Below are 13751 nucleotides of genomic sequence, written 5' to 3'. Positions count from 1 at the left end.
TCAATACATTCTAAAACACTTCTCCCATCCTGGCCTCTCTCCTACCCTTTCCTTCTGTCTTAAATTTGTAATGACATTTTAATTTAAAAGTTGATAAAAATTATCCAGGAACATTTAACATTTGTAGATGGGGGCTGCATTTTTACTCAGATGGATCCTCCCAGCTTGAATGATTCATTTGTGGGAGTTGTACACAAGAGTTGCTTGCAAAGAGAATCTTATGAGTAAATGATAAGTGAAGTCATCCTTTTCAGAAAATAAGAAGAGTTATAACTGGGGTGGAGAAGCACCTGCCCTCATCTCAAGAAGGGCCCTTATGCATGGCCACAGAAGAGTGAGGCTATAGCCCATGATTTTGGCAGTGATCGTGCCCTCCCTGGGCATAGTAGGAGCCGTTAGGTCAATCCCAGCATTAACTTGACTGTATTTGGATAAAACATGAGAATCGATCTTAAGTATTATTAGTGAGACCTGCCTATATTACCAGTAGCCAACATAGCAGAATCAGAAACAGCTGGAAAAAGCTACAAATCGGGGCCATGAGGGACAGATGTAACTTGGCACTCAGGGCTACAGAACATGTGGGGAGGGGCAGCAACAGCACCTCCTGTGGTTTTTCTGTGAAGATTGAGGAGGGACTCTGAGCTAGTATGTAAGTTTGTTACCCGTGTGATTTTCATCCATGCTCTTGATTTTTTTTTTTTTTTTTTTTTTTTTGAGGTTGTATGTCCAGGACACTCAAGAGTTATGGAAGAAAAGAATGGAGCAAGAAAAGATGGGGCAGAAAGAAGGGAGAATGAACCATTATTGGGAACATTCTGTCTATAGAAAGAACATTGTGATTGGTTAAAACAAAAGCAGCAACAATAAAATTACCAAACACCTCTGTGTTCTGGACAGTGTGCTGGACAGAAGGAACAGAGACAGTGGGATGAAGTCATATAACTCTATTCATTCATTTATCTTAGCTCTTATATTATAATCATCTACTTGCCTGTCTTTCTAAAAAGACTGAGCTCCTTTAAGGCAAAGATACTGTCTTTTCTATCTTTGTGTCTCCAATGTATACTGTATCCTTGCTGGCTATGGAACTTGCTGTGCAAACTGAGACACTTGTGAGAATGAAATGAGTACTATAAATGATTACTCCTGGGCGATAGATACAAACCAGGACTTTCCCAGGCGAAAAGAAGAAGCACTGTACAGAACATGTATTTTCAAAGATAAATGCACCTTGGGCCAATTCTTAGAACTCAAGGCAAATCTCGAAATAGCCTCTGAGCTAGGCAGTGATTGACAACGGAGGGTATTTTGACTCTTTAGTTTTGTGTCAGTTGGGACATCTTACCATTGTGCATTATTGGGTTGTGACTGTGCAGAAACCCAATAAAAAAAAATAGGCACGTATGAGACTAGATGTTCCACAGTCATCCAAAGAATGACAAAACCATTTCAAGAGGAACATGATAAGGTCTGTTGGCAAGGATCTTTCTTGGCATCCTGGAAACTTCTGGGGTGAATGCATGCACTGAGCTCAAATCAGCATATCTGCAGGAAAAAAAAAAAAAAGAAGCCAGACCAGGAAAGTAACAGGAAATGGATATCGCTGCTGGAGACAATGACTAATTTAAGCAGAGTAGGAGAAAAAATTTTCTTTTCCTTTGCGCCAGTTCCTTTCACACAACTTTAGAACATTCTATGACAACCCAGTGTGCAACTTGGCACTGTCAGAAGAGACCTGGGAAAGAAAGAAAATGCGGTAAGAAATGAAAACAGAATATTGTTGTTGAGAGCCTGGAGACCATTTCCAGAGTTTTTTACTCAGGGGGGAATAAGAAAATAGGAAAAACCTTTAAAAAAAAGAAAAAAAAAAGAGTAAATGGTAAATTTCTCCCTCATCCCCGTCTCTTTTCACTGGAGGCAACAAGGAAAAGAATGAATTTTCACGTTTGTCTGGGATTCTTCCTATGTAGAAAACAAAAAAGAACTCAGTCAGATAAAACAAAACACTTTCCAAGACTTAGTATGGAAGGGTGGGGTGGCCTTAGTATGAAATGATGATGCCCATCAATGGCAGAAAACGTCTTTTCTTTCTACCTCAGGTTTGGCCCAGTGCCCTTTGTTTAAGTCTCTTTTTTCTATCAACAGGAATTGAGTCTGTAGAGACTATATGGAATGGTCTCCCGATGACTTCAGCATTTGTTTTTTCTTTTCTTTTTTCTTTTTTTTAACTTGAAGTTCCAGGTTACACGTGCAGAACGTGGAGCTTTGTTATATACATGTGCCATGGTGGTTTGCTGCACCTATTAATCCATCCTCTGGGTTCCCTCCCCTCACCCCCCACCTAATGGGCCCCAGTGTGTGTTGTTCCCCTCCCTGTGTCCATGTATTTTCATTGTTCAGCTCCCATTTAAGAGTGAGATCATGTGGTGTTTGGTTTTCTGTTCCTGTGTTAGTTTGCTGAGGCTGATAGCTTCCAGCTTCATCCATGTCCCCACAAAGGACATGATCTCATTCCTTTTTATGGCTGCATAGTATTCTATGGTGTATATGTACCACAGTTTCCTTATCCAGTCTATCGTTAATGGGCATTTGTGCTGGTTCCCTGTCTTTGCTATTGTAAATAGTGCTGCAATAAACATATATGTGTATGTGTCTTTATAGTACAATGATTTATATTCAGCATTTCAAACAGCACATTTGAAGTAGACATGGGAGAGTTTCCAAGAGACCACTCATTTATTGCAAATAAAAAAATGGGGGTGGGGGGGACAGTCTGAGTGTCTTTTCTCTTTTGTAAAGGAATAGTAGTTCACTCCAGTTCAGTGCTGGACACCCAAGGGTATGCTCAGAGGGTTACAGTTTCTGCTCCCACAATGGTACTGTGGCTTGCACTGGCAAAGATTGAAGGTGAGCACATCTTGTTCTCGTGCTTTTTTTCTTGGTTGCCTTCTCTTCTCTCTGCTTGATTAAACACGTGAGCTTGTAGCCCTTCAAAGACTAGTACACATCAGTCTCTTCTCTTCCTCCCATGCTTCTTGCTGGGACTATAGTATATACATCCTTGGCTTGCTAAGCAATTCTACTGTGTGTGTGTGTGTGTGTGTACGTGTGTGTGTGTATGTGTTATGTGGATGTTTTGTGCATACAAGCATGTGGTGCATATATGCACATGTGTGTCCCATATATGCTATGTGTGTTTTCTAGTGGGTGGATGTATATTGCACATGTGTGTTACCTGTACTGGATGTGCTGTGTATGTAATGTGTGTCTGATGTGCATATGATGCATTGTATACATGGTTTATGCATGTTGTGTGTATGTGTATAATATGCATGTGTTGTATATGTGTTTGTGTGTTGTATTGTGTGTGCTGTGTGCTCAATGTGTGTGTGATGCATATGTTGTATATGTGTTTTTTGTGTATTGTGTGTATGTGCATCATTGGAAATGTTGAACTACTTTCTTATGTTCATCACTTTTGTTGGACGTGCTGTAGCTTACCAATGTCTCTTTTCAGCTTTGGGCTGCTACCACATTTCTTCAGCTATCTCTGAGTAGTGCACAAGATGTCAGGACTCCAGATTCACCATTCCTCTGCAAACAACTGCTGACTTTCTGTAAGTTTATCAGCCATTTTGCATGCACAACCCTCTCCCTGGAGGCTTCATCCTTTCCTGGTTATCACTCACCAGTCTGTACTTTCTCATGGGGTTGTCAACTAATTCCCTCTGCATGCTCCTCCCTTCCCACTCATTCCTTAAACCACAGTGATGCAGCCTTCCTCTGCCATAACTCCACTGAAGATGGCCTCCCTATGGTTAATGAAGAAGTTACTGCCAAATTCACTGGACATTTTTTAATCCTTATATTATAAAAATCAAACAATTGTAAGCATCGTCAAACTCTTCCTCCCATTTGAAATTCCTGTTGCTGAATTTGGCAGCGGCATGTAGCAATTTCTCAAATAATGTTGTTTAATTCAACAATGTTTCATTATAACGTTTATGAAAAAAGATTTGATGCCCAGCTGGGGCCACTGTCTGTATGGAGTTTGCAAGTTCTCTCCACGTCTGTGTCTGCATGTGTTTTCTCTGAGTACTCCAGTTTCCTCCCACACGTCAAAACTGCACATTAGGTTTGTTGGTGTGTCTCAGTGGTCCCAGTCCGAAGGAGTGTGGATGTGGGTGTGAGTGTGCGCTGTGATGGGATGGCATTCTGGCCAGAGTTGGGTCTCACTTGGCTCCTGAGCTGCTGGGACAGGCTGCAGCCACCCAAAACCCTGTACTAGAATAAATGAGTAAATGATTATCTAACTTGTTTTTATTAATCTTTCTTCAACACATGCATATCTCATATTTATGTCAACGTTTAATATTAGAGTGTTTGGAGTTTCCATTTAGAAGTATAATGATGTTTTTCTGACCAGAATATGGAGTACAAACTTAAGTCTTGTTAATATCAATTAGCCAGTGGTAAAATTGGTTTTGTCACATATCATTTTGTTTGGAGTTGCCATTTCCAAAAGCCTAACGTTAAGTGAGATCTTTCTTCACTGTCACACTCCCCTTGGTTCTCTAGCAGTTCCTGAATCTTCTCCATCTCTAGCAGTTCCTGAATCTTCTCCATCTCATTCTCTTCTTCAGTCCATTTTTTAAATATTAGTCCCAAGTATTCCATTGTAATCTCCATATTTCAGTCTATACATTTTCCCTGACTGACCACATTCACACACTCAGTCTCTTTTTCCTCATCATGAATGACCCACAAGTGTCCAGGCTCAGCCAAGACCCCTTCCAGGTGCAGACCTGAGTTCTGTCTGCCTGCAGGACAGCTCCCTCTGGGTATATCAGCAAGTAACCCCCCAGGATCTGCTCAGAGCCCATGAATCCTCCTTTGTCTGTCATTGGCATCACTAAGCCTGTGGTCACTCAGGCCAGAAACCCAAGAGAGTCGCTTACCTTCTGGGAAGAGAGAATCCTATTTTCCTCAGAGGGTTGTTGTGGGACTAAAATGAGATAAGCAATACAAGTAAATTTAATATATTACCTAGCTTTTAGTAGGTATCCAGAATATGATTTTTCTTTCTTTTTCTCTCTTAAAACATTATCATGGAAGTTCATTGAGTCAGAGATTAGTTACAGATGGGAGTTTTCAGACATGACTTCAGTAAACAATCAAACAAAATTACAATATTTACATAACAAATCATGAACAAGGACTGTCTCTGCAGCACATGAATTCACAAAGCGATTCTACAACACCTCCATTATTGATGCTCAGAGATCTGTGGGACTGGAGGACAGGAATTGTATTGTCTACTTTGTAGAAAAGAAAACTGTGCTTCTGATGGATTCAGTGACTTCACCAAAGTCACCCAGCAGGCCAGTGGCAGAAAGATCAGAATCCAGTTTAAAGAGGGTATTCACATAAAAAGCTGGGAACGGCCACCTGGAAAACACAGACATCAGAGAAGTGAGGTCAGTTCTTTGAAGTTAAAAGTTAAGATTTTGCCTATGAAGGAAGAAAACAAACACAAAAATTTAACAGGATTACAACATTTTCTATACAAGGCTGGTTTATGAGTTAAAACAATTTAATTAGTTACAGTTTTTCTTTCCTGTACAACCTGTTTTCATTTCCTTTCCAATTTAAAAGAGTATGTTTAACCTTCCAGTAGACCAGAGGTCCCCAAGACCTGGGCTACAGACCAGTGGTCCTGGGCCACTCAGCAGAAGGTGAGAGTGGTTGGGCAAGCATTATCCCCTGAGCTCTGCCTCCTGTCAGATCAATGGTGGCATTAGATTATCATAGAAGTATGAGCCCTACTGTGAACCGTGCATGTGAGGGACCTATGTTGCATACTTCTTGTGGAACAGTTTCATCTCGAAACCATCCCTTCCACTCTGCCCCTGCCCATGAAAAAATTATCGTTTGTGAAACTCGTCCCTAGTGTCAAAAAGGTTGGGACTGCTAGATTAGATAATTTGACAGCCGTGGTCTTTGTGCGAGAGAGGTAAGAGGGAAGTAACTCTATAACAAAAATCAACAATAAGAGGGTAGGGGGTCTTCCCTTCCCTGGTGCCCTTTAGTCATTTACATTTTACAAAACACTACAGGTGAGGGAGGAGGCTAATCCATAGTAAGAAAAACAAAGTTGACAGCTGCCTATGTTGTAGCTGCCTATTACCTGACTCAGGTCCTGTGACCTTATTCCTTTAAGGCGCAAAATAATTTAAAGTTCCAACAGCTTAGAGTTGGAATTACTTGTTTTTACTCCTCCCAAGTGTGTGTTCCTTCTGTTTCTTGTGGCCTGCTAATAATCAGGTAGGTAGTGTCTCTCTACCAAGGTAGATATTACCCAATTGGACAGATTGACAGGCCACCATCCATCTCTGAGTTCAGAGGAGGGGGCAGTGGATGAATTAAGAGGGTCTAATCACCATAAAAGTCATTGGTGAGGCTGAAGCTTATGATAGTTTTTAAGACAGGGATGTAGATTTGGGGAGAGAAGTGTAAGGGGTTTGCTAAGCCTGTTACGTGACACATAGAATGAGATAGATGAAGGAGTAGCTTCAGGAATATAAATCTGCCAGACACATGATGTAGATTATTTTGCCTGTCTATGGGTGATCATTTCTGGAAGAGTGAGTACAATGCAGTGCCAGGTGCCATGGCAATTCAAAAAAACTAACTAAGCTCACCATTTTATAGTCAGTGTAGTGGAATCATATACATGATCTGATGTAGACTTTGCAATCACCTTTGATATTTTAGTTATTATTATTATTATTATTCCTCCTCTATAGGCCAGGAAAGTGCAAATCTCAGAGTAGAGAATTTGTAAAAGGTCTTGTTCCAAGGTCAACTAGCAGAGAGACAACAGACAAAAATCTAAGGCTGTAGACCTAAAATCTCTTTAACTTGTTTACCGTGCTACATCTGGGTCTTAACCTTTGCTCTCATCTTGGGCAGAGGCCTGAACGTAGGTCTCTCACAAATGTAGATACTAATAACCACTCTACCTACCCCATGCCATTGTCTGTGAAATCCAGATTGATGATGTACATGGAAGGGCTCTGTAGAATTCAGCGTAATATTATAGACCTGGAGAGTATTGGTATCAATGAGTTTCCATTTCTGCTGCCTTTCTGCTCCATGACTTTCAGCTTTATCTCATGGAGGGAGGTACCATTTTCTTTGCTGGCAATACAAGGCTGGTCAAATCAATGAGCTGAACCTTCCTCAGCCATCAGGACAATGTGTGTTCCATTCCTGCACAGGAGGCTCTGGGCTGTTTGCAGTGCTGCCCTCATATCACGGATGTCAGAACGTCAGTAGAAGATGCCAGATCTCACAGGGTAAGCTCCTCTTTCTGCAAAGGAGTGGACACAGGACTGCAGTGGTGAAGTACAACATGCCCAAGGTCACACAGATGGTTAATGGAAAAGCCATTTCTAATAAACCATCTGTGATTGTCTTTCTGAGACCTTTAGCCCCTCTTTAGGCCCTTTCTATCCACATCACTGTATTCAAACAAAGAAAATAAAAGGCCTTCTCAGCCCCCATGTTCTACTTTCTGCCTTGTGGTCTAGTTCCAGGAAGTGGGTGATAGGGAGGGAGCACAAATTAATCCTACTCCTTTTTGGGAGAGTGAGCTGGCTAAGAGGTGATTTGTTTTGTTGGTATCAGCACTTTAGCAAATGTGATAGGCTTCTGATTGTTTCTGTGAAAGAAGAAGACTAACGGGAGGAAAAAGAAAAGAGGTGAGCAACAAGGTGCTGATGCTTTAAAGGAATAGGTGAAAGTGACAACAGCAATAATAACAATGGTAACTAACATTTGTTGAGCACTCAGTGTGTGCCTAGATATGTGCTTACAACATTTTAATTAATCTTTGTGAAAACACTATGAGGCAGTTATTATTGTTATATTTACAAAAAAAAAAAAGGCTAAGTCTACGTGAGGTTCAGTGACTTTGGATAGCATGACAAAATAGTAAAAGGATAGGTGGAATGTGAACTCTGACCATCCAGTGGCAGAGGTTTTATGCCAGGGCATTATGCCACATTGAGGGTAAGACAGTGAGAAGCATTCCTGTTGGGGTGCCAGAATTTTCAGATGACCAAGATATCCATGATGTCTGGGTAGTCTACCCCTAACTGGTAGTACACTCCCCCAGGGTACTACTAACAAGTACTACAGGTGCTGCCTGTTAGGGATAAAGGTAGCCTTATAGAGAATGATTCAGAGGCCTCAGTCATGTTCTTATTCATTCACTTTTTTTCTTCTGTTCAACAGGTGTTATCCTATTGGGTTAGAGATTTTAAGCAAGAGAAATAGTGCTCCCACCTATACTTGACGTTTCTTGTTCTTTGGCCTTTGGTGTGGCAGGCAGAATTCTAAGATGACCTCATTGACTCTCACCCTTTTCTTATTCCCTCCCCTTAGAGTATGAGTAGAACCTGAAAATGTGATGAATGTGAGACTAGAGAGTGAACAGAGTTGCTTCTGAGTATGCTTAAGATTCTTGATTGTGAAAAGATGGGAAGAGAAAGGGTGATCGCTGGGAGTGGGGACACCAGATACATGATGTGTCTGGAGATACAGAAGAGAGAAGGAATTTCGTGAAACAAAATCCCATAAAAATAGCAGATGAGGTGGTTACCATGGGATGGGAGTAAAGAAGAGATTACCCATGAACAGAAGTCTTACCGCCTTGTCTGTATCTTTCTAATAAGTAGGAGTGAAACAAGGGAGAATCTCATTTGCCTAAAGAGAATGGGACATTGTAAGCTTTGTCATAAAATCTGAGGGTTTAATGTTGATGCACATATTCATATACCTGCCACTCATTAGCCTCTAATGTAACCTTAACTTGATGGTATGTGCCTAGTAGACATTCAAATTCCTCAAAGTATTACAGTTTCTGGGGTTTTTTTCTGGGCATCTTGTAAAATTGTACTTCTCTCTTCCCTTGCAGTTAGGCATGGCTGTAGGAGTTGCTTTACCAACCTCTTTCGGGAAGACATCTTAGAACGAGTTCTCAATCGCTATCTTGTCTTCTCCTCTGCCACAACAATCTGCAGTTATTTTGAGTAGGCTGTTCTGCCAACCTGAGCACTGAAGAGAGAAACAGTACAGCTTCCAGTTTATCCATAATGAGCATTTCATGAGAGTAAGAAGCACACATTTTTTGTTTTAACGTATTGGGGTTTGGGAATTGATTGTTACTGTAGCATGATCTAGATCACCCTGACAAAAGCAACACACAAGGAAAAAACACTTGGCTCCCCATTATTGAGATATTCCCCAAATGCATGAATGACACCATGCCATGTGCCAAGGACCATTAGAGCAACAACCAAAAATGGCAACACAACAACAATAGCAGCAGCAAACACAATTGTGTCTCCCTGTGTAGCCCTCTGGGCTTCCATGGCAATTATAGTCACTGGGAGGATTACACTGACTTTTCTAAGAATTCACTGCTCTCTCGAAGCAGGGACTCTATATCCACATTTTCCATATCATTTCTCCACAGCTTGTCCTTAGGGTGAAAGAACAAGGGCTTTTATAACACATTCCATTGGCTGGGTTTATGATGCTCTGCCTCACTCCCTCTGCCCTGAAGTAAAGCTGAATTATAAAATAGGGCCGGTCTTATCTTGGGCAGCCATGCAACAATGGTTTCTGGAGGTGAGTGTTGAAATATGTCTTGGGGCTTTGGGAAATGTTTTCAATTCAACATTCTGTGATCCTTGTCCAAAGATCCTTGATAGCATCCTTTAGGCGTCACTGAATACAATCAGCACACACACACAAAAAAAACAAAATCTTTGCATTCAAATGCCTAAACTAACAAGTAAAGAAGCAAATATCTAGAAAATATTTTGTAGACTAAGTAAAAATAGGACTATAATTACATGTATATATATAAATAATAATAATGTAGTCATGTACATTCATAGATAGTCATATATATTAGGGTTCAGAGTCTTTGAGAAGAATATTGCCCAGGTGTCAGAAGATTTGGGTTTTAGACCAAGCTTATCATTAAACAAGAAACCTAAAACAAATGGCTTGGCTTTCCTTACATTTCCTATTTATACAATAAAAACATTGAATATATAAACTAATTGTTCTTTCAGGGCTCTTAAAACTCTGATATTCTAGGATTTTATTTATTATTATGCCACAACCTCATCTAATCATAGTAACAATAGCTAACATTTCAGTTCCAACAACTATGGAGGATTGTTGGCAAAGATAGTGACAATTATTCCCTTCCCTTTGTTGTATGAACTTGTAGTTCTATCAAGTGGTACAGTCTAGGCTGGCCTTGTGGTTTTCTTTGACCAATAAAACAAGGCAGAAGTGGTGTTGTGCCAGTTAGAAGCCTAGGTGTCAAAAGTCTTGCATGCTTCCTCTTTTTCTTTTGGAACACTGCTGCTACCTTATGGACAAGTTCAAGGTAGGCTACTGAAAGATCTGAGACATGTGGCCCATGCAAATTCCATCACCCCAGCCAACAGTTACCCAACCGCCAGAAAATGTAAATGAGACCACCGTAGAGAAACCAGCCCCCAGCCAATCCACCAGCTGACCTCAGACTCCTGAGCCAGTCCCGCTGAGATCTACCAATACTAGTTCAGATCAGCAGAGCCATCCAGATTACCTGTAGACTCATAAGCAAAAAGACATTGTTGTTTTAAGCCACTAAGTTTGAGGGTTGTTTGTTACATAGATGTAGTAATAGATAATTTATGCAACATGTCAAAAATTAATTCATTTGATCCTTACAACAAACCAATAAAGAGGTATTATTATTATTATTATATTATTATTATTATTCTACTCATTCTACAGAGGAAGAAACAGAGGCAATTTACTTGCCCTACTAGTGAGCAGATGAGCTGGAATTTTAACTCAGGTTGTCCTCCTCTAGAACCTCCATTTTTCCTATGATAAGCACAAACTAGTAAATAATTTCTGCTAATTGTAAGAAATATCTGCCACCTATATAAGTCTGTCTGCCAACCCACACTTCCACGTTAAAGTGAAATAAAACACATATAAAAATTTCACAGTTTACATTCACATTACACATCTTCATCCACATTGTCTTTGAGTTATGGATGCCAATAATAATTTCATTTACTATCTCCAAGGGCAGTCTTTACAAATCTCCCTTACTTTCATTTATTTCCAAAAAATTATTGAGAAGGAGCAGCAGAAATAAACTCCTTCCCACCCAGAGAAGTTTTTTTTCTACAGATCTGGAATCTGAGGAGTCACACTTTCAATGGAACACCCCTTCACTTAGCCTCACCTAATTAAATGTTGCTCTTCTTAAGGATGTTTCATAGACATTTCCACCAACTGCTGCTAATGGCAGAGACAAGGGAGAGACTATTTTAGTGGGTGTTTCTGACCATAGCCCAAAGTGATCTCTTGGGTATGTTGCATTGCATAACAGATTACCACAATAACAAACCTATATTATCTCATTGTTTCCATGGGGCTGAAATCCAGGTACACCTTATCTGGGGTCACTGGATCTCTTACAATCAAAGGGTCAGCCAGGGTTGCAATCATTTCAAGACTCAAATACGGAAGAATATGCTTGCAAGTTCATGCATCTAGTCATTGGCAGGGTTCAGTCCTTTTGGGTGGTCTGACTGAGGGCTTTAGTTCTTTGCTGGCTGTTTCTGACCGGGTGGTCATCTCAGTAGGGCAGCTGACAACATGAAAACTGGCTTCATCGGTGGGATTAAATGAGAGGAAAGAGAGAGTGAGAGTTTCTAATTTTTTCTAACCCAAACTTGCAAATTTATTTCTATTACTTTTGCTGTATTCTATTTCCTTTTTTAAAAAATATATACATTCATAGGGTGTAAGTGCAATTTGCTACATTTGATGTATTTCGTTGCGGTGAAGTCAAGGCTTGCACTGGAGCAACGCACATTGAACTTGCCAAGTGACCTCCCATCAAGACCCCCCTCCCACCCCAGCACCCCTCTAGGTTTTTATTGTCCATCATTCTACTCTTTGTTTCCATGTTTACACATTCTTTAGCTCCCACTTACAAGTAAGAATATTTTTCTTTCTGTGTCAGAGTTGTTTCACTTAAGATAATGGCCTTCAGTTCCATGCATGTCGCTGTAAAAGACATTCTTTTTTATGAATGAATAGTATTTCACTGTGTATATATACCTCATTTAATCTCATCTTCCATTGTTGGATACTTAGGTTGATTCTGTATCTTTTTTATTGTGAATTGTGCTGGGAAAAATATACCAGTGTAGGTATCTTTTTATGATTTTTTTCCTGCCTTTGGATGGATACTCAGTAGTAGAATTGCTAGATTCTATGGTAGTTCTATTTTTAGTTGTTTGAGAACTAGCCATGCTGTTTTCCATAGAGATTGTACTAATTTACATTCCCACCAACAGTGTATAAGAGCTCCTTTTTCTCCAAAATTTTGACCAATCTGTTATTTTTTGTCTTTTTAGTAATAGCCATTCTGATTTGTGTAAATGGTATCTCATTGTGATTTTAATTTGCATTTCTCAGATAATTAGTGATGTTGAACATCTTTTCGTATGCTTGTTGGCCATTTGTATTCTTTTAAACAATGTCTGTTAATGTCTTTAGCCCACTTTTAATGAGATTACTTGGGGTTTTTTGTTGAGTTGTTTTAGTTTCTTGTAAATTCTGCATATTAGACCTATATTAGTCCATTCTCACATCTCTATAAAGAAATACCTGAGACTGGGTAATTTATAAAGCAAAGAGGTTTAATGAGCTCACGGTTTGGCAGCTGTAAAGGAAGCACAATGCTAGCATCTGCTTGGCCTCTGCAGTGACCTCAAGAAACTTTCACACATGGCTGGATCAGAAGGAAGAGACAGAGGAGTGTATTACACACTTTAAAAATGACAAGATCTCATGATAACTCACTCACTATCATGAGGACAGTACAAAGGGGATGGTATTAAACCATTCATGAGAAACCATCTCCATGAACAAATCACCTTCCATCAGGCCCCACCTCCAACTTTGGGGATTACACTGTGATATGAGATTTGGGTGAGGCACAGGTCCAAACCATGTCAAGACCCTTGTTGTATGTATAGATTGCAAATATTTTCTCCCATCCTGCAGTTTGTCTGTTCACCCTACTAATTATTTCTTTTTATGTGACTAGGGTTAGCATATACTCAAGGGACGGGAAATGCAAAAGGATGTATATGCCAGAAGGTGTTAAATCATTGAGGGCCATCTTAGAAGTCTGTCTATTATACCTTGCAAGCTAGATACGTCTTTGAAGTTTTGTGTTTTATCTTTAAAATGTATGAATATTTACATTGTATGCAAAAGTCATTATGTCTACATTTATTTTAACAGACGGATAGTATCTGAATTATTTATTATCAGGAGATGACGCCTATTTTCTATTCTGTAACTTTTGGTATGCCAGGTTGCAGGCATAAGCTCTGTTTGGAGAAGCACTGCCTGGGTCATTTTCTTATCTTTTCAATTCAAATCAATCTTGTCATTTGTATAAAGGAGAAAAATAAGACCCAAACGGGACAGTGAAGGTCACCGCTCTCCAAGGCAATGACAAAGTTGAAACTAAAAAAAAAAATCCTGGGACTCTGGGGTTGGGGCCAGAATAGTTCTTTCAAGATCTTGCTTTAGTTGTGTCTCAAGCACACCTACTAGCATTTAGCACATACTTAATTTGA

At 39.9% G+C, this 13751-nt stretch overlaps 1 long non-coding RNA gene across 3 annotated transcripts in view; it reads left to right on the top strand.

Annotated features, from left to right (window-relative positions):
* Positions 1–1665: 1665 nt before the first annotated feature.
* Positions 1666–13751, top strand: part of LOC104656321 — a 41356-nt gene continuing 29270 nt past the window's right edge. For all 3 annotated transcript variants that reach the window (XR_004055335.1, XR_004055334.1, XR_004055336.1), the window contains exon 1: positions 1666–1759. This is a non-coding gene — a long non-coding RNA (uncharacterized LOC104656321). The remainder of the gene's footprint in view (positions 1760–13751) is intronic.

The sequence above is a fragment of the Rhinopithecus roxellana genome, chromosome 2 (genome assembly GCF_007565055.1).
Source record: "Rhinopithecus roxellana isolate Shanxi Qingling chromosome 2, ASM756505v1, whole genome shotgun sequence".
Taxonomy (NCBI): Eukaryota; Metazoa; Chordata; class Mammalia; order Primates; family Cercopithecidae; genus Rhinopithecus; species Rhinopithecus roxellana.
Note: the sequence above shows the minus strand (reverse complement) of the source record. Positions and strands in the feature narration are given on the sequence as shown.